Consider the following 21,757-nt stretch of genomic DNA (forward strand, 5'->3'; position numbering starts at 1 on the left):
GAAATAGTAGTGTCCAGTGTGGGGCAGGCTTTAAAATAATTTGAAGATGCCACCCACAGTGGAGGGAGCTGGCTCTGAACTTTTCATAGCATGTAAGATGGTAGGTCATAAGATTTTATTCGGTTATTATAAGAAACATCCATGCTGGAATGAAAGGCTGGAGAACATGAGGATATCTTCATCCCTGAAATGGAAGCCGATTTGTTGAAATGGAAACCTTGGACAAATATCTGCAGGGTGCCAATGTTCTAATATGTGGTACTTTCACAGAAGGGTCAAGCCCTAGGGGTTTTCTTTTCCCTAAAAGTTCTTTTATAGTTTGGATTAGAATTCAGAACTCTCATTTCTATAAAGACAATATAACAAAAAGGGGTTGCATTCTCATGGACAGGTCACAAAAGCTTATGTAACTCAACCTCACTCGACTAGAATACTAACATAATGACTTGCTATACTTTATGTTTCTAAATGAAAAATTGGTATTAAACTTAGCAGCTTAACTTTGTATGTTTTGCTCTGTTCACCGATTTAGGTCAGATAGCATTTCTCCAAGTAGCAACTAAGGAATCTGGACTCCTAGCATGTGATCCAATATCTGAACATCGTTTGCTTCTAAGCCTTGTAGATAGGGGAGCTGATTATCTCATGGGAAACTTTAGGGATCAAGCCTGGCCATGACGTACTTCTGCCCACATTCTGCTGGCCAGACTAATCACATGGCTCTAGCCTAAGTACGAGGGAGGCTGGGAAATAAAGTCTTCCTTTGTGGCCAGGAAGAGGAAAAAAGAACGTGGGCATCTTGCACCTACTTTGCAAGGTTTTGTGAAGATTAAATGAAATAACTTTATATTCTAGATTCTTGAAGTATGTCCTTTCCTTCCTTTGGAATCAGCTAAGTACACATTAGTGGTGGCAGGTTGCAGTGGTGGTGGGTTCTGGTGCGAAGGACTCCTAGCGACAGAGTTTCAGTAAAGGAAATCAGGTGCAGATTCCGGTAGAGTTAAGCAGAGGTGGTAGCCTGAAAGATGGGTGGAGAATAAAAGAAAATAAGAATTGTGAGTTAGATGCTCTTGAAAGGGTTCCTAGAAAGGACAAAGAGGTAATAACAGTTTGGCTGGGAGAAAGATCAGAGCCTTCTAGGGGAAGCATGGTGGGGCAAAGGTGAAGAAAATTTATAGGTTCCTTTTGGAAAATAAGGGAGTGCTCAGTACCTCAGTGAGTGATTCCCCCAACTATTAAAGCTGCATTGAGTCAAAGGCTGAGAAAAAGCTACTGGAGAAAAGATCATCCCTTACTAAAAATACATAATGCTCTTAGACTTATAAGAAAAAAAAAGAAATGATATAATGTAAAGGAATTATTTCCAAACAGTATTGAAGAGTCCAGTTTTTAGTTTCCCTAAAAATATTTATATTAAAATTTTTTTAGGGGAGAGGTAATTAGGTTTATTTACTAATTTTTTTTAAAATGGAGGTACTGAGGATTGAATCTAGGACCTTGTGCATGCTGAGCATATGCTCTACCACTAAGCTATACCCTCCCCTCTCCTAATATGATTGAAGAATGCAATCTGTGAACCTTGATTGGATCCAGGTTGGGGGAGGACACAAGCTATCAAAAATATTGTTGGGATTTTACGCATGAAAATTGCTAAGAGAGTAGATCTTAAATGATGTTTCGCCTGCCCTCTTACCACGCCGAAAACACACACACAAAGGTAACTATGTGAGGTGATGGGTTTGCCAACTAACCTTATTGTCGTAATCATTTCACAATACATAGGCATATCAAATCATCATGTGGTACACCTTAAACTTACACAATGTTATTTGTCAATTATATCCCTCTAAAGCTGTAAAAAGAATGTTGAGACAATTAGGGAAATTTATTTTTATTTTTTAAATTGACGTACAGTTGATTTACAATGTTGTTTTAGTTTCTAGGGTATAGCACAGTGATTCAACTATACATATATATTCTTTTTCATTACAGGTTATTATAAGCTACTGAATATAGTACCCTGTGTATACAGTAGGACCCTGCTGTTTATTTTGTATAGGGGAATTTAAATGTGAATTAAATTCAGATATAGATTTTTGTTAATTTTTTCAGGTCTACTAAAGGTTGGAGTTAGGTATATCCTTCTTCTTAAGTGATCCCTGCTAAAGTATCACCTAAGAAAAAAGATGAAGCATCATGATGCCTGCAACTTAGTTTCAAATGGTTCAGAAAAATACATAAAGCAAACAGCAAAATGTTAACAATGACCAAATCTAGATGAAAAGTGTATGAACACAAATTATTCTTTCAATTTTTCTGTATTTTTAAAAATTGTCATAATGAAAATCTGAAAAATGACAATCGGATCGATGGTTTCCAGCATGTGATCATTTATTTGCTTATCAACAGAACAAAGCAGCCACCCATTTATTCACCAGATGATTATGCAGAATATAGATCGAATAGTAGATGGTAGTAGCTGGGGTCAAGTATTAAGCCTGGGACATACTGGACTAGACTGTAAACTCCATGAAGCCAGGGACATCATTCTTTTCACCATTATATGTCCAGCACTTAGTTCAGTGCTAAGAAATAGTGGGTGATAAGTAAATTTCTTTTCACTGAATGGTGAAGTAACTGTGAAAATCCTTATGTTTTCTACGTATCACTGCTTTTTGGAAGACAAAAAAATACAAATAATGTTTATGTATCTAGTACCTCTGGCAACTACTGACTGTTAATTCAATAACTCAACTTTGAATTTCAAGCCAAAACATTTAGAAAACTTTGCTTTTCAAAGCTAAGTTATATCTAAACCTACCTTAATGTTTTTATGAAGTTCTTTTCTTTAAGGTGGTTTTCACTCAGTATTTTATTTTAAAAATAACTGCTAGATTTTATTAGATAAAAATATTTAGTGACTATTAATGATAAAACCAAATCAAGGCTTCTTCTGAAACTTTATACAGTTAAATTATCAAATATTACAAGAAATTCAAAGTTACCTTACTAATTTATTTTCTATTAAAAGTAGTAGTCATCTGTCATTCAGTTTTAGAATCACTCCTTTTGCAAACCTAGATGATGATAAAGGCCACAAAGGGACAATCTCATGACACGGTTGCTAAGTTTCTAGACTGATTTGTTCCTGTATATGAAAATGTCATTAAGTTCTGATATTCTCTAGCATTTTTAACAGCATTATGGAATTATTAGGGAGCTGATCAAATCCAAAGGCCTTTTCTGCATCATTTGACACTACCAATCACTGCTTTCTTTTGTGTAACTCTTTTTTTCAGATATTGAAGAAGTATGATAATTGTCTGAAGAGGCCATGGGGCCTAGTGACAGACTAGCTATAAGGGATGAAAGGGGGCGGGGGGAACCTTCTTTTTTAAAAGCCAGGTTCCATGTAACCTCTTTTAAGCACTATTATTTATATTAGTCTTCAAAAATTTTATTCTTTTATTTTTATTTATATCAGTCCTAATCTGCTCCTAAAGCTGTTAGGCTTAAAATAAAGTAACCATATCCAGTGGTGGAATAAGAGGTTTGCCATGTTGAAGTGAACAATATTCAATAGCCCAGGGGAATGAATTTACCTTACTGCTCCAGAGACTGAGGTCAGTGTGATATAATGCTAAGTGTACTCTATTTGAAGACTTGGGGCCCACTCCAAGTTTCCTTTTTACTTGCTCTTCTGACTCTGGGTAAGTCATTTAATTTCTCTGGGTCTCATCTTCCTCCAGTCTTAAAATATCACTGACTTTAAACAAAGAACTGAGAGATAAGAATGATAAAATGATAAAAACAATCAAATAGAATATGTTGAGAAAATGTGCCAGGTAGTGACAGGAATGGTATATATTTAATATTAATGAGTGAAATTAAAAAACCAACCAACCATGTATTTTAGCAGGAACTTTAGGGGGAAAGAAAAAGCCACCATGATATTTACAAAATGAATGAAACTTGGAAATGAAAAAAAAATTTGTGCTGGTGAAATAGTTTGTTACATAGTTGCCTATAAAATACAAAGCAATAACAGAGTTCAGTTACACAGATTCCAAGAGAAGAAATATCGACTTTACATTTTTGAGGGAAACCAAGTCACAAACCCCAAACCACCATGAGGGATTCCAGCAACAATTTAATAATTGAAAGCATAGCATTATTTTGGAATGTAAAAAATATAGTCTCATAGTTCTACTTTTAAGAAGCTTATTATCAAATTGATAAAGAGATAATTAGGCAGGATAATTGTTCTTATTTTGGAAAGACCGTGTCTTAAATATAACTCATCTGGTAGCATTACCTTACCTGAAATATATTATTCAAATGTGGACTATAAAAGGATATTGGAGAATCGGGCATCTTAGAGGTTAGGCATGAAAACGATAACCCACTTCACAAAAGAAGCAGCCCAAATGGCTAGCTGACATATGAGAAGGTCCTCAACAGCATCAGTAATCAAGGAAATGCAAGTTAAAACCACAGTGATTTACTACTACACACCCACCAGATTGGCAAAGCTGAAAGGACTGACTATACCAATGTGGCTGAGGGTGTGAAGCAATGAGGCTCATACACAGCTGGTGTGAGTATAACACTTCAGAAAGCAGCTTGGCATGATTCATTCAAATTTATAGTACACATAACCACTCCCAGGTATATACCATACAGAAACTCATATAGATGTGATGGAATACATATATAAAGAATATTTAAAACAGCGTTCGTAAGAGTCCCAGACTGGAAACAACCCAGATATCCATCAACAATAGAATGGCTAAATAAATTATGGCATATTGCTACAATGAAACACTGTAATATGCAGCAATTAAAATGAACAAATTACAGTTATATGAACAACCCAAACAACATATGGATTAAAAATGATGTTGAGCAAAAGTAGTAAGCACAACAGGTTACATATTATGTTGTTCCAAAAGAAAGGGCAAAACCAAACAATATATGATTTAGGGATGCATGCTTGTGATAAAACAATAGAGAAAAAAACAAGGAAATGGTTATCACAAAAGTTAGAATAATGGTTACCTCTAAAAGGGAGGGAAAGAATTGTGTTCAGGAAGGTCACCGGGGGACTTCTGGGGTGCTGGCAGTGTTCCATTTCTTGATCTGGTTGGTCACACGGAGGTTTCTTTTATAATTATTCATTATATGGAATAACTGCCTTATGCATTTTGAGGTTTATTTCACAATAAAAATGCACAATTAAAAATAAAAAGTAGTTGAATATTGTAGATGGAATATCTGGAAAGAAATTTTGCTAGAAAATTCAGCTTATGAAATCTTTGACAGTAAAAACTGATGTGGGATAAAAAAACGGATTAAATAGTTTCTCGTAAGAGCTCATTTTTTGGTGTAGGAGAAAATCCTACACAAACATCCTTTTGTTATGTTCTAATGTAGGTATGTGGATCTTTATCATAAAATGATGATCCAGGGAGAGAACTGTTACCTAAAACCTCAGATTTTTTTGAATTTTGAATGAACTAGCTGTTTTCTTCTCTGGATTAATAAGTAAAAGAACTAAAGAGATGCTGACCAAGTTGGAAATGTATGAACTTCCTTCTCTGCAGTCATCAGTTCCAGCTGTTTCCTCCAGTTATCATACTGGGTGGTGAAGTGGGTGGATCTTGCCTAGTAAACTAGCACAGCTGTAGCTTTGTTAAGTAGGTGGCTGAGGGGCTCTCAGCACCCAGGTTCTAGGGTGGAGCCACTGACAATGAAACAGACCAGTATGCAGAAGAGCCCCAAGTGGTCACACTTTTCTGGAGGCATCCTCTGCTGGGCTGCAGAGCTCTGATGTTTGCAATCTTTTCCACCAAAGCCCACAGAACTTAAAAGCTGAGGTGCTCAGCTTTACAGAATCCTCTAAATCTGTGTATTTTACTCCTTCAATTTCCATAAAAAAATTAGGAAGAGGGGCAAAATCAAAAACGATTTATTTTGTAGCCATGTGAGGCCATTGCTTGCTGGTCTGATTCCCTGTGAGTCTTATTTGGAAGGACATGGTAGGGATTGGTCGTGAAAAGTCAAATCAAATTAAGGGTAGCTTAAGTAGGACAGCTAACTTGGCTCTTAGAACTCTGGATGAAGGGCAGCTGGGCAGGTTATACTTTCTGAGTCTCTTCTTGCTTCTGCAACATCCGTCTCCCCCCTCCCATCACTTTTTCTGCAGCATTTCAGTAAAAATGAGCCCTTGGAATTATCCAGTTAGAGGTTTCCTTGGTCTACTATTTGCATATGTGGTGGCAGTAGTGGCAGAAACCTTGAACTCCCCAGATCTGTCTGCAAAAACTTGCTGCTTATTCCGAGTTGGAAAGACTTGCAATATCCGCTACTGCCGCTTCCAGAGGACGTATGGCGTGCCGGGGTCCAGAGACAGAATTGTGGAATCTGCTTCCTTTCATCACTGCTGCTTTGATCTCAGTCTCACATTATTTACCAGGACAGGTTCTAGACAGATTTCTGAGGAATCTGGTCCTTTTATCTTAAAATTTCTTTTCCTAGAAAACCACGCTTTCAACTTCATGAGTTTTTACTTGAATTTACTTTCCAGGATAACATCTGTAGGAAAAGCTGCGTAAAGAGTAATAACATTTATCTGAAACATAGGCCAAAATTTTTTTCTTGACGGTAATGGACACTGATTAACAATCTATCAGTTCTCCAAAGCTCCAAACCACAAGCAAGAATGCCTTCTCAAAGGGAGGCACTACTAAATTCTCTTCCTGCAAAAGTCAAAAATCCTTCCACTCTCCGGGAGGATGACTCCCTTCCCTCGTCCCAGCAATCTGCCTCTTTCACTAAAGACTCAGGTTGTGACTTCTCACGGAAGCTTCATCCCCTGTTTTCTTTGGAGTGGAGAACAGGGGGAAGAGGGATGTATTACAACTCTCATCTGTACAATGCTACGCAGTTTACAAAGCGCTTGCACTTCCATCAAACTCCTCTGAGCTCCGGGAGTGAAGGAGGCATTCATTCATTCATCAAACATTTGCTCCGTCCGACCACAAGTTATTGGCCGCTGGGTCTCGCCTCACACCAGGGAAAGGGTGGGGCTCTCGCTCCCCGGAGCAGGTGCCGGGGATCAAGCTGAAAGATAACTTCTCGCTCAGTCGGGCTTTTGAAAGGCCTGTTTGGGGCCAAATGCCTTACCTTCGGGTGGTGCGCGCCCGAGCGGGCTGCCCGGCCTGGGCCTCCTCCTTGCTCGCCAAGGAGCAGTCACCACCTGCTCTGAAGGAAACCGCTACGGAGCAAGCTCTCTCCGCCGCCCTCGGGTCAGGGGTAAGATGAGGCGGCAGCTTAGGCTCCACTCGGCTCCTCCCCTTCCTCTCTTCAGTTCTGACGCGGCCGTAGAGGCGTCGGCAGCAGCCGCGGCGAGTCCCGCGGCCCGAGGCGCACCCACCCGCTCGCCGAGCCCAACTTCCTCTTCCCTCCGAGCGTCATCAGTGCGCGCCAGAGGCGCCCAGGGCGGGGTGGTTGGAAAGAGGAAAAAAGGCCAGCGGAGGAAGCCTCCGAGCGGAAAGAAAAGGGAGGGGGGAAGAGAGCGGTTGCTAGGTGACTTACGTCATCGGTCCGCGCCGCTTTCCTCCCGCCCCTCTCTCTGGAGTGAGGCGAGAGCCCCGCACTGAGCGAGCGAGTCAGCGAGCTGAGCTCCGGGCGCTGCTATCTCCGCCGCCGAGAGCGTGAGAGCGAGGGAGCATCCGAGAGACCCAGCCCCCGTGCACTGGACGCCGCCGAGACCTCCGCCCTAACCCAGGCCACCGGGAGCCGCGGCCACCCCTTTTCTCCCCCCCTCACCTTCCCGGCCGGCAGCGGCGGCTGCACACGCCGGAGCCCGAGCCCGAGCCGGAGCCGGCGGCTTGGGGGCAGGGAGGCGGCTACCTCGGGCCGGGACTAGTCAGCGGCTCCGCGGTGAGAGGACGCTGAGGAGGGGCCGGAGCTTCTGTCTCGTCCCGGGGCGAGGGGCGAGGGACCCCCAAGGTGGAGGGAGGGGGTCCCAGCCGCAGCGACACATGCGGGAGCCGGGAGCGGGGGCGGCGCCGAGCGGAGCCGGCCGGGTCCCCCACCTTGCCGCCGCCTCGGCCACCCGCCCGGGGCCGTAGCATCTCGCCCCGGAGTGTATGAGCCGAGACCCCAGGCTCGGCCACCACCCCCCAGTCGGGGGGGCGGGGACCCCGATGTGAAGCGGCGGCCGGGGCGGCGGGGACAGCAGGACCGGCGCCGCCGTCTTTTCCTTCCCTCCCCCCTCCCCTCTACCCCCTCGGGGGGGTCTTCTCCCTTGGGCGGTCGCCGGCCCCCCGGCTCCTCGGCAGGACTCCGGGAGGAGTTCTTAGAGCCCCCTCCCCCGCCCCAGCCCCGAGGGCGGCGGGGCCGGGGGGGACCCGGGGGGCCGGCCGCAGCCTCCGCCCAGAGGAAACTTTATAAAAACAAAATCCGGAGCCTCCCAAACGTGACTGTCCGGGGACAAGTGGCCCGGGACGGGCCGAACACTCAGCCTGAAGAGACCCAGGAAGAGGAAAAGAGGAGGTAAGCGGGACCGCCGCCTCCTGTGCTCCGGCGGCGCGGAAGAGACCCGGGTGGCCGCCCGGCTTAGCGATACCAGACCCGCTTCTTCCTCAGTAACGCTCCGGAGCCTGCCGCAGCTACCGCCTCCGTCCCGAGGAGGAAGGGAACCAACCCACTTTCAGCGCTCCAGCTCTTCTCTGAAGTGTGAGTGGCCCCGGGAAAGGGAATTGAGGGGTAGAGAGGGGGAGGATGCTGGTGCGTTCTCCACAGTTTTGCCGATGTTTCTCCGGAGTGCTGGGAGTGTATAGATGTGCGGGGTACCTGAGTCCTCACTGCGGGGAGAAGGCATCAGGCAGTCCTGTGTTTTGTAACCTTTTACCTCTCTGCGTGTGATATGCAAGCCTGCAGGTTTCTTTTCGAGGAGTTCTGTCTTTCCCCAGAGTTGTACATTTCTGGCCAGTAATTGGCAAAAGGAAATTGAGGAAACCAGAGCATATGTGCGCACAGAGGACATCTCAGTGTATGTAGCTTTTCCTGGTACACCGGGTGGGAAACAGCGCTGTAGTTTTTGTTTCTGGGCAACTCCTATTTGGGTTCCCAAATGGGAGCCTCTGAAATTAAAATTCCTTTGTTTTCCTGCAGTCTTCCTTGAGAGTTTTCATTTTAGTACAGGAGTGTTTTTTGGGTTTTTTTTTTTTTTTTTACCTTCTCATTTCCTGGGTGCAGTTCCTGTGTATCAGAAGGACACGGTAACAAGTATCAATTACTCAGGAAATTCGGAATTCTTAGGAATCACACCTGATTTGGGGGAGAGCATTCAGTACTTTAACCAGTTTATTAAAATGGTATTACATTTTTCCTTACCCAAATGCTTTTTTTTTTTTAATAGCATATGTCCTAATCGATAGCACTTTTTTATTGGTGGAATAACTTGTGACTTTGCTTATTTGGATTGTCTTTTCTATCAAATAAGGATGACTTTTTCCCCTTCTGTTATTTTTAAGGAGAAGTCTATAGAATCTTTGATTTGTGTTTTAGGTATCCTCTCAGAGTGCTAAATTAAGGTGCAGGAAAATAATTAACATTTCATATATTTATACAGACCTTAAGGGTTAAGCATAGGGTGGAATTTTATATAACAACACAGACAGCACTATACTGAGAATTGCGGTCCCTGGAGACAACTGTGTGGGCTTACATTCTGAACCCAATGCTGAGGGAGGCTCTGTGGAATGAATGTAAGCCTGGGGTTATCTATGCTAACTTTTCCATTCAGGATCTTGATTAAACTCATTTAAAACTTTCTCGAACACTTTTTATCCTGTACTGTTTTCTTTTGAAGTAATGAATTCTACAAGTTTATTAGCCCATTTGTTTATTAACAATTCATTTATTTGTCCCAAACCTGTCTCTTTAAAGTTCCAGGAAACATCCTGAGCTTGTGTTTTGAGAAATGCTAGAACAGGCTGGAGTTCGTCTTTTCTTGGTTTTGTAGATTTTCATTGTTCCTCTTTACCATCATCTTTCCTGACTTTTTTGTCTGTTTGAGAATAATTTCTTCCATCCCTTTGATCACTTTGCCCTCCTGTGGAACTTCTCCAGCTGTTTTGTTTTTTCTTTATATGCTTTGTTCTTGTTATGCTTTTGTTAGGAATCTTAAATTCTGTCTATTTTACGTAGGTACTGACATTAAACTTTTGAGTAGTGGATGTAATGTTGGATGTGGAATCAAAGACAAATGCTGCTGGATGGATCTGATATTTTGTAATCTTGAGGAAGTCACGTATCCCATGCTTCACAAAGATAGAAAGACAAATCTAGTCTTGCATAGGCTGTTTTTTGGGGGAGGAAGGGTGGACAGACTACCAGCGAGTTTAAGTGTAAATTATATTCCATCGGAGTTGCTTAGTAACTTTAAGACTTTTATTGCTTTGGCTATAGATTGGTCAAAAATCATGACAATGTTTTATTGTATATTTGGGTAGCAAAGAAATAACAAAGTATTTGGGGGTCCCTACCTTTGAGGTACTTTTCCTTACGAGTGGCAGAGGCAATGATACCCAAACTGCACAAAACTGTGGGAAAAGGGGAATGGACCGGTTTTCTATGACCACTATATTGGAGATATTGTTTGGTACCTTATAGATGTGAATGTGTTTGTACATTTTTCATTGGGGAAATGTTGATATTCGACTATATAGAACATATTGGAGTGTTTGAGCCAGCGGAAGGTGTCTTTTAGGAAGAAAATAGCAGGTAGAGATAAAGTGTTTAAGACTTTTGGAACTGGAGGATGTGAGGAGCAGATGTAATTAGGAAGTTAGCTTGGTGGGAATTCAAAAGGAAGTTGAGTAGGCTTAGGGTCAGTTTGTGTTTGTGTGGGTACATGTTTCAGCTCAAAGAATCAGTTGAGAACAATGTTCCTGAGAGGGTAGTTTTAGACCACTGAGGAGAAATTGTATTTTAAGCCAAGAGACATAATACCTGGATTAGGATTTTGTTTTTCTAGTGAACTTACATTTTTATACCATGGTCATTGAAGAGTGATACAGATGGAAGGGTGAAAAAGAAGGTGCTTCCAATATATTAGTATGGTGCTAGTGGCTTCTTATAAAAACTAATTCAGAAATGAGGCAGTGGACTTTGTTTTGGACATTAAATTTTAGGATTAACGTTGGATACCAGTGTAATCTCAAGATGGTAAAATAATGAATAATACCCTGAAAATGTAGAGTTGGGAGTCATTATCAAAGTATTAAGGTTTCTTTTTTTTTTAAATTTTATTTTATTGAGTTATAGTCAGTTTACAATGTTGTGTCAATTTCCAGTGTAGGGCGCAATTTTTCAGCCATACATGAACATACATATATTCATTGTTGCATTCTTTTTCACCGTGAGCTACAAAGTATTAAGGTTTCTTGAGAGTACTGATGGAGAGTAAACAGCTGAAAAATGGGTATTTTTACTTGGGGGGAGGGGAATCTATTAAAGTTAGCAAAAATCTTGTAAGAACAGAGAATGGATGGACTCTCCCTAAAATAGATGTTTTAAAAGTGAGTAAGAGTTGAAGTTGAAAAGGGAGGAACAGCCAGTCTTAGGGCATATGATTATTTTTGAAACTACCAACAAGCTTTTTGTAGGGTATATAGGTCCCTTGAGGTTAAGTTCAGAAGAATATATAGGATTTCACTGTTAAGGAGCTTATAGATAAAAGGACAGATCTGTTTCACCAAATTCATGTTTTTAAACTTTGCCCTTCATTATCATACTAAGTTTGGTCTTTAACATGACGAAGTAGGGCTAAAAATAGCTGGCAAAGAAGGCTGCTTCCCCTGCTCCGCAGTTGGTGTGTGTCTTTGTGTCCCATACAATGGAGGGGATATCCCTGTGTTGGCACAGCAGTGCTGAAAATACCTTTTAAAAAATCTTTTTATTAAAAAACAAACAAACAAAAACCAACTTGGCATGAGAAAAAATCCTGACATCTTGGAAGCATGAGACACTGGAAGACTGATTTTAAAAAATTTAAAACAATTTTTAAATTTCTGTGGTGAAGCCTAGAATTTAGTGTTGATTCAAACAAGAATTAAGGATTGTGAGGTAAGGAATCTATATATCCACACTGTTTTGTGTTCGAATTCATTATCTCCCTAGTAGCTTCTTTGACCTCTTCTTAGGAGTGATAATTCAAATGGCAGGACCTTCTGGGGGAAGAGCTATTTAGACAGGGAGCTAGATCTAAGGTGGTTCTGGAACAGATGCCATATGGGTGCCTTCTCTCCTCACCCTCTATTTTCCACAACATTTTTCATGCAGGTGAAGTCATGTTCCAGTGAACCTTGAAGGGCAGCCTTTTTGGATTAATGTAATTTACTAGTAAAGACAGTGGGGAAGGTGGGACTCTGGTAGTTGGGAGTGGTAACCTCATGCACTTTTCCTTGACAACTTTGGGATTGATGTGGGATGATTAAAGAGCTTTAAGGGTGTGCATTTGTGTTTGTGTGTGTTGACACCAGATGACCCCATAGCCCACACCTAGGCTAGCAGCGGCCCAATTCACTTACGTTAGAGATGGTTCTTGGAGAAGTCTTGTGTTGCCTCTGACATCTCATTGTGTAGAGGAGGGGTTGGCAAACTTCTTTTTGGTGAAGGGCCAGTTAGTAAATATTTTAGATTTTGTAGACCATATGGTCTCTGTCACAGTGATTCAGTTCTGCTCTAGTAGTGCGAATGCAGCCACAGACAATATGTAAATGAATGAATGACTGTGTTCTAATAAAACCTTATACATAAAAACTGGAGGCAGGTTGGGTTTGGCTTGTAGTTTATGGACCCCTGTGTAGACAACTGCCAAGTCCAGCTACTTGCAGTCTGAGCTTCACTACTACAAAGCTGAGACTGCCTATTTTAGGTGGTCTCTGTTTTCTAAACGAGATGTGTTCCTTGGGATGTGTTCCTGAGATGTCTTAAAATGATTTTGCGTAAAGCATAGAGTCTACTGTTAAACAAGTTACTTTTGCCTCCATAGTGATGAAAACTATGGACTGAAGAGCAGGGGCAATGCCATCTATGAAGGGATGCGGCCAAAAAGCAGGGACTGCTTGCATTTCTTATTCAAAGATACCATACCATGTAAGATACTGTATAGTGGTATAATAGCTGTGCATCACGGCCAAAAGTATCTTTGAGTATCTTTGAAGAAACTTCTGGGTATAATTTTGAAAAGTTCTGCAAATAAGTTGTAAAGCATTTGCTTTAGATGTAAATTAGAAGTATTTATGGTTTGTTTCAATCAGGTAAAAATATTTGTCAAACTGTAAGAACACTAAGGGTTTATACTTCGGTTTCTTCAAGTCTTGATCTTTTGTAGTGACTAACTCAGTGTGTGGAATTATTGCTCCACCATTTTGGTTTTGTTAATTTCAAGTATTATTTCTGAACAGATCACTTAAGTTATTTAAATGTGTACATTAAAAAGCTTTGCTGTGTTCTTAGAGGTAAATGTAACATGGGTTAATGTATTTCTTAAGTGAATCTGCCTCAAATGTGTGGTTTAGAAAGGATAATTCAGTTTTATGTGCAATTTTACATCATAGCTAATACCGAAACATTTGTTTCATGTGTCAACAGATAGCTACGTTGGATGATGGTGCATTTTAACCTGGTTTCATAAATCTTATTTACCTCAGGGTTCCCCTATTTCTGTCAGGGGAAAGGGTTACTTTTCCAATAGTGACACTTTTTAGTTTCAAACCTGCTTTTACTTTACATAGTATTTCTATACATATAATTGATACTTCAATTCCTCTTCCTTTAAAAAAGGTATCTGACAATTTTAGTATACCTTTGAGAAAGAAGGTCACTGTAAAGTTACTTTTTTATTCATTAGGAGAGGATTCTTTTCCATGCTCTTTTAAAAAATCTTTTATTTTTTGCCTTTTCAGGTAATTTGTCATTCTCAGGCTTAAGGATGGGTGGCAATTTAAAAGACGCAAGGTATTCCTCTCATATCTGCAAATATTCCAAATAAAATTATTCTATATTGGTGACACTTTCAGTGGATCAGGGAAAAGAGTGGTGTATTACTTTTTTTTCTTTTTAGTGTAACTGAATTGTCATTACAAACAAATGAGTAAAGTTGTTTCCAAATAATGAACTCTTGCTGTTAAACCTTTCTACTTTGAGACTTTTTCCCACTAAGTATAAAACCAGTCTGTCTTATGCCTTAATGTAGTTGTAGATTTTCGCTTTCTCATGATACCTCATTGGTACTTTCTCATGATCCCTTTCACAGTGTGTTTAAAGTGTATTTTCTAAATCAATGTGACCTTTCCTGAACACTATGGGATATATATTTTCTAATAATTATACTTTTACACACAAGTATATTTAAAATTTCCTCCTATTCTACCTTCAGAATTGTGAAATATTTGAGGGAACATCTGTACTTGATCTGGATGTTGAGTGACAAACCAATGTATGACGGTTTTTCTAAAATGTTCCCTTAAAAAGTTTTGAGTAACAATTGATTTCTCTAAAACTGTAAGCTAATACAAGAAAATACAAGAGCCTATGTTTGTGTCGTATTACTCTGCAGTGCAGGTATTTGAGAAATAATAAAAATGCGCAAGAGACCTTATTGCTTGAGTATCTTATCTTTTGCTTTTTCCCCATCACCTGAGGGATAGCTGGTAGATCAGTCAGATACTGTGAAGTTTCTGTTGCTTTGTGGTGTTGCCTCTGCCCTTTTTTTCTTTTTTTTTTTTTTTTGTTCCCAGCTGAAGGTTTGCTACTGGAGATCTGGGTGACTTTAGGCAGGAGGCAGCATGTGCTGTGCTTGTGTCTGTGGGTACATGTATCTTGCTGGATGTTCCTTTCTGCATGACTGCTGTGAAATTTAGGAAATATTAAAAGATATGGTGTAAAATATTTTCGTGTCACTTAGCCTTTCCTCTGAGCGAATCACCTTAGGATAAGACACCGAACCCATCAGTATGTTGGGCCAAATGTGAAATGTCAAGACAAATTGCTGGTTTGTTTTTGGAAGAATGTATATATCTTATGAGACTTTTAGGATGGCATGCTTTTCAGATCAGTTAAAGGGTCTAATAATAGACCTTTGCATGACATCCTCTAGGTCTGAGAAGGACTTGCCTTACTAATAATAGTGGGTAATTTGTAACTATCTCATTGTTGAAAGTGTTATGCATACCTGGAGCCAGCAACATGTTGCTAGTTCATTTCTCATTTCCCTTATAAAATACATTCAATTCTATGGAGGCAAAAGATCCATTAGTTAGGCAGAGTACCTTTTTAGCTGTGTGGCCTGGGACAAGCTACTTTTCCTTTTACTATCAGCCTCATCAGCTGTCTGTGGAAAACTATGTCCTTAACAGGGCTGTTGTTAGGATTAAATGAGATAATATAAAGTCTATGCAAAGCTTGTCCAGTGCCTGGCATATGGTAATGTGACCCATCACTGTTAACTTGAGTTAAAGATCTTCTAAAGTGTGACATAGACAGAAGGCTAAAGTCAGGCTTCATATTGCCCAACACTTAAATTCAGCCCTTGAGTTTGACAAATAAAATTGAAATAATTCTGCAATGTTTTCAAAAGCATCTGAACCAGTGTATGATTCATTAACATTTTATTTAAAAAAATCTTAAAAAGTAGAGAAATGGCAGAACTGCCATTATTTACAGCTCTGTTCGTTTAAACAGAGCTGAAATTTGAATTCATCTCCAAAGACCTCATCTGAAAGGACTCTTTTTGACTAATTCATTGATTATCTCTGAAAGTGACTGTTGTTTAAATTGTCCATATAGAAATATCAGGATGTAGTTGGGTTATCAAGTCTTTTAATGTCAATTGCTTTAATGCTTGGGAATAAAAAGCTTTAAAAAAATCATGAAGAAGTTTAGTAAATTTAATTCATGTCATTACATCTCAAATTAAGATTGAAGGAATTTTATTGAGGTGATATTGTTTTAACTGAATTTTGGTTTTCTCGTTTTCCTAAAATGATGGGAGGGAGAAGGGGAGGGTGGTGGATGTTCCCTTTTCATGCTTAATATTTATTAAATACAGGATCAATTTTCAGAAATAACCTTTCCTTCAGGCTTGGCATCATCAGTGTTCTGTTGGCCAATTCAAGAAATAAATGCTTCTTGATTGTTTTTTGTATTTGGAAAATATTTCTATTTTGAGAACAATTTGGCTTTGCCTTCATAGTCTGTTTATTTAACAGAATTGTATATTTAAGATAAGTGTATGAAAGAAATCCAAAGGCAGAAAGAAAAGATTGAGATTGTTTCTTAGTACTGTTTATCTTGCCAACTCTTGTCCTCATTCTCTAATTTCTTTTAAGACACGTTTGCTTTAGATTTTGATGTAAATGTGGAAATTAGATTAGCTTATTAGTGGATCTCTAAGTAGTTAATTTAATGAATATCCTAGTTTTTAAGCAAATTCAGTATTTTAAATATTTTTCTTTGTTGGTAGCGATTGGAGTCATGCTTCAGGGGTTATGCTTCTTTTCATTTTAGAAATTTTCAAAAAGAACTTTACAGTCATGAATGGGTTACTAGCCTGATGGGAGAAGAGCATAGGTTCTCTAGTCAGTTTAAATTTCTTCCAGCTTTTTTTATTATGTATGTAATACCGGAAGGCTATATAGATAAATATGTGGGACATCGTTTTCTTTTGCATGATTGGTGGTCTCTTTATTGACTGCTGTGTGAATTTGATAATGTCACCTTTGGGATGCTGCTGTAATGAATGGGGAACTTTTTTGTACCTATTACAGAGGTAGACTTTTTTTGTTAGAGAAATATTAAAATTCTAACTTACTAGATGAAGAATTTAGAGCAGGAAACACAAAATGTCAGAATTTTTGAAAGAGCATTTAGTAGGAGAGGAGAGAAGGGTTGTACAGAGGTGGGGAGAGACACACAGGGCACTGGAGAGAGGGAAGAGGCAGATACGGGGAGAAGGGCTCAGGAAGTTTTGAGGTCAGCCTTAGTCAGAGGTCACACCCTGTTATTTCTTTGGGTTGTGCACCTGGGGTGTTACCAGTTGTTGTCTACCACCCTTTGAAATGTTGATTAGATGATTGACTCTAGTTCCTAGTTTTCAACATCTGGATTCTTTAAACTATTGAAGTTGTACTCGCTATGGGATAGTCAGTGTATCCCGGGCTGGGAAGATTTCCACAGTACCTGCTAGGAGAGGGGTCAGATCAATGGTTTTTGACTACATTGGAGTTTCCTTTTGATTTCGTTTTGTTGTCTTCTTTCCTCGTTGGCCACTTTTCCCTAACTTTGCCTAAGAAGGATACTTGTAGTTCTGTGTATATGACATAGTAGTTGAGAGGCAAGGCTTGGAGTTGATAGACCCAGTTTCCAGCTGTGCTGCTTTGTGACCTTGGGCAAGTTATTTATTCTGTGTGTGAACCTGTAAAACTGGGATGATAATAATAGTACCTACCTCTCTTATAGGGTAGTTAAGAGGATTGAGATAATGGATCACAGTGTCTGGCTCAGAGTTAGTGCTCAATAAATGTTAGTTGTTGCAATAATAATAAATAGTACAATACTATTGTTATTTCTGTGTGGTTGCTGGTTTTTTTATTTTTTAAATGCTGAACACATTTGTACCTTTGTTTCTGAATGTGTTAACTGTTTTGAAAACTGCCTTTACTCAGCAACAACTGAACACCTACTGTGCCAGGCATTGATCTAAGTGAACAGAACATAAAAATCCCTGCCCTCTTAAAACTTACATTCATTCTGGCTGGGGGAGACAAAATACCTAAAGCCAAGTAGATGACCCACTGCTCATCTTATGAAATTTGGTATTTGACTCCATATGTCTAAGCCTCCATTAACCAGCCTAGTAAGCTTTCACCTTTAGATCTTTTGTGTTCGTTCCTGTAGTTATGCTTGACAGTGTTTGTGGCAGGAGTGCCTTAAAAACACAGAGCTAGTCTCATGGTCTCCAGCCACTGCTCCATCTTAATTTTAAGGCACGTATTACTCCTCATTATTTCCTGGACTTACTGCTTACGTTGGCTGTCACAAAACTTTCCTTTCAGTCCCCATGCTTCTGTTTCATGTTGTTTTCAGATGTGTTGCTCCTCCCCAGCTTATCACTTTTGCTCATTTGTTTCCTTTCCTAAGAGGCAATAGTAGCAACTTCTTTTAAGAAGTATTCCCTCTCTAATCTAACTGTATTCTTTCTTTCTGCTGTGTTGTATTTCTCACCCTCTGTGTGTTGTTAACTGAAATATTTAACTTACTTATTCTCTGTCTTTAAAAAATATATATTTTTCTTGTCTCTTCAATTAAATTGTAAGCCTTCTTAGGTCAGGGATTACCTTCTATTCTGAGCCTTAGCTTCCTCACTTGAAAAAAAAGGTAATACCTACCTCACAAGGATGTTCTGAGATTTCAGAAAGATAATGTGTGGAAAAAGTCCTGAGCCAAATCCTTAATAAATGTAGTTTTCTTTTCTTTGAACCACTCTAATTCCTAAAGTTGGTACTGGGCATACATACAGTCAGTGTTTAAAAATACTTGTTAATTTATCCTGAATTGAGGTTGGGAGTCTTTTAATTTAACTTCCTCTTATGTGGATAATTTTAGTTTTTACTTCCAGATAAGATTCAAAATATTACTTTTCAAGTATCAGATGAAAAAGGCTGAGGCATTAATAAGAGACAACAGAACAGTGATTAGAGCAGGGACTGAAGCCCCATTGTGTGGGTTCAGTACAGGCTGCCACACTTGTTGGTTATGTGACTTTTGGCAAGTTGTTTAACTCGTTTGGCCTCAGTTTCTTTATTTGTTAAGGTGGGGAAAATAATAACTATCTCATGGATACTGTATTGTTAGATTAAATGAGATAATAAATGAGAAGCACAGAACATTGCCTGGCACACAGCAGTGGCTCCAGGGAACATTTGGAAACATCCGGAGATGTTTTTGATGGTCACAGCCAGGGGAGAGGTATGTGTGAGGGTGCTGCTGGTATCTAGTGGATAGAGGCCGGGTGTAAACCTTGCACAGGACAGCGCCCCACTATGAAGTGTCATCTGGTTGAGAAACCTTGCTCCACCATTAGGCTCTCTGTTTCTCATTTGATTACTTCCTTTGTAGTATAAGGTACTTTGCCAGTTAGATTCTGTATAAATACTGATTATTGATAAAGTAAGTCATAGACATGGATAAGCCTTCTTTAACATTCAATTTAAAAGACAGACACAAAGGAAAATTAACAGATTTCATGATTTGTTTTAGATGCTAGGGCAAGTACTGAAAAAGTAAAAGTATTTATACTTATTCAGTAGCTAGGAAGGATTTCTAGATAGATTTTACTGATCTTTAATTTTTAATTTTTTCAAATTTTTTTATTTTTTATTTTTTATTTACCCCACCCACCTGACTTAATTTTTTAAAATGGCAAACTGTTTATGTGAAAGTATATCAAGAGTTAGGGGGCTTATGAAATGTGAGTGCCATAATATGTAAATATTCATAAAGTCAAATATACACTAAGGGAAAAAGCAAGTATTAATGTTAATGGAATGATAATTGGGAGAAACCTTGCATCATGTCTGATTTCCCTCTCTTCCTTCATGTTTTATTACCCACTAAGTAATAACTTTTTTTTTTCCCTACTGTTTAAAATTGAACCCTGTCCATTTCAGGAGTTTCTAAATTGATTTCTTTGCTACTGTCCTTTATATTCTTACCTGAATTGATACTTTGCTTAAGGGAGAGCCTTTCCTAGTCCAGGTTCAATCTAGCATTCAAACCTCCTTGCACTATCCCTTTATTTTGGGGAAAGGTGTAAGTGCCAAGGCTCTAAGGCTGGAATTGGAATGAACCAGCTTTTCTCTTATGTATAGTGTTAGTTTCCAATTCTTTGGGAGAATTGAAAAAGTAGTCAGTTACGTCATTTTCTGTGTTCTAGTTCAGATGACTATCTTTGCTTGTATCTAAAGACTGACTATATATCCATTTGATGTAACATGTATATATTTGATGCATTTTGTGTGTGTGTGTGTGTGTGTGTGTGTGTGTATACTTTCAGGTACGTGTATGTGTCTGTACCTTGCTGTTTCCTCTGCCTGGAGTACTCTTTTTCCTTTCATCTGTGAAACATTTATCTCTTAAGACTGTAGTTAAATGTCATCTCCTTTAGGAAGCCTGTCCTGGTTAATGTGAGTTGTTTTTTCTTCTGGCTACCCACGGTATCTATGTGGGTTTTATAGCACTTAACATAGGTATTTGTATTTTTCTCTGCTACTGGTCTGTCAGTTCTTTGAGGACAAAGTTTCTACCTTATTTATCTTTTCAGTAAATATCTCCTCCCCCAAATGCCTAACATTTGCTGCCACATAGTGGCTTATAGTAAGTTAACAAATGAACGGAAGAGAAAGAAAAGAAAAAATTGGGAAGATTTTCTAATAGGTTCTATAAGAGGAGAATTATGATCTTGTCACTTTTGTGTCCAAGTGCTTAGTGTAGTGCCTGTCCATGGGTGTTCAAGAAATATTTATTGAATGAATTAGAAGCCAGTCGCCAAAGTTGATAGAGATTTCATGTGAACTTTTTTCTTCATTTCTGGAAAGCATAAAACAGCCTATTCATTTGGCACATGCGATGCATTAAATTGACCTTCTTTTTCTTGACTCAGGAATGAGACTTGATCCAACAGGTACTTCCTGAAAGATGCTTTTGGTTGATTTCTTGTTCACCTAAGTGTCCATTCTCATGTTGAGCTTGTTGGAAAGATGAATGTGTGGTATCAGTCTACGTCATGGATGAACTATCATTAAGTACAAGTGTTGATAAGGCCTCTGATCTCCTCTGCATTTGGGCCCAAGCAGAGTGAGTATATATTTACTCTCAAATATGGATAATGACTGAGGCTGTTGAAGCAGGAGACGAGGGTGGCAAAGTTGCCTATTAGGTCTCTTTTTCTTTTGTTGATGATTGATTTTTTTTTAACCTCAGAGCTGCCCCCAATTATTTATAAAGAATTAGCTAGGAGAGGGCTGTGAATCTAGAGGGTAAAAATACAGATTTGATAGTTTGATAAATTAGTAAGTTGACAATCATTTGTTTTGATTATCATTGTTACCACTTACTGAATGTTTGCTATACATCAGGTACTGTGCTAAGGATATTTACATACATTATTCCTCACAGCAGTTCCTATGAAAGAGGTACTAATAAGCCTGTTTTATGGCAGAAGAAACAGATTCAGAGAATTTTCTAAGATTGCATAGCTAGGAATTTGAACTCACAGAACTGGGATTCAAATCCAGATTCATCTGACTTTGGTTATGCTTTTAATCACCATGCTGCTGCCTCTTAAGTTTCAGTGAAGGAGTTTTTGGGTTTTTTTGAAATTTGTGTTTTTATTTATTTATTTTTGGGAGAGGGTAATTAAGTTTGTTTGTTTGTTACTTAATGGAGGTACTGGGGATTGAATCCAAGACCTTGTGCATGTTAAGCACACACTATCACTGTGCTATACCCTCCCCCTTCCGTGGAGGAGTTTTGTATTGAAAATTCTGGTGCTGAAATAGTAGGGGAAAATAATAGGATTTCATTCTATACAGATGTTAGAAGGAAGAAGATTAACAGGTTCATGGAGAAGCAGTTCCCAGGTTTATGTCCTTATACAAAATAATTATGAAATTTAAACCTG

At 39.3% G+C, this 21,757-nt stretch overlaps 1 protein-coding gene and 1 long non-coding RNA gene across 6 annotated transcripts in view; one reads left to right on the forward strand and one right to left on the reverse strand.

Moving 5' to 3' along the window:
- Positions 1-2,368: 2,368 nt before the first annotated feature.
- Positions 2,369-7,339, reverse strand: LOC116156825 (uncharacterized). The gene is made up of 2 exons (XR_004140703.2): positions 7,186-7,339; positions 2,369-6,606 (listed from the first exon to the last, which is right to left on the reverse strand). It is a non-coding gene; the product is annotated as an uncharacterized LOC116156825 (long non-coding RNA).
- A 1,263-nt stretch (positions 7,340-8,602) lies between these two features.
- FBXW7 (F-box and WD repeat domain containing 7) overlaps positions 8,603-21,757 on the forward strand; it is a 198,213-nt gene continuing 185,058 nt past the window's right edge. For 3 of the 5 annotated variants that reach the window (XM_064489981.1, XM_064490003.1, XM_010992510.3), the window contains exon 1: positions 8,603-8,742. The gene's annotated coding sequence lies outside the window, so the exon portion shown is untranslated. The remainder of the gene's footprint in view (positions 8,743-21,757) is intronic. The other 2 variants (XM_010992511.3, XM_031464671.2) reach the window with 2 other exon arrangements.

The sequence above is a fragment of the Camelus dromedarius genome, chromosome 1 (assembly GCF_036321535.1).
Source record: "Camelus dromedarius isolate mCamDro1 chromosome 1, mCamDro1.pat, whole genome shotgun sequence".
Taxonomy (NCBI): Eukaryota; Metazoa; Chordata; class Mammalia; order Artiodactyla; family Camelidae; genus Camelus; species Camelus dromedarius.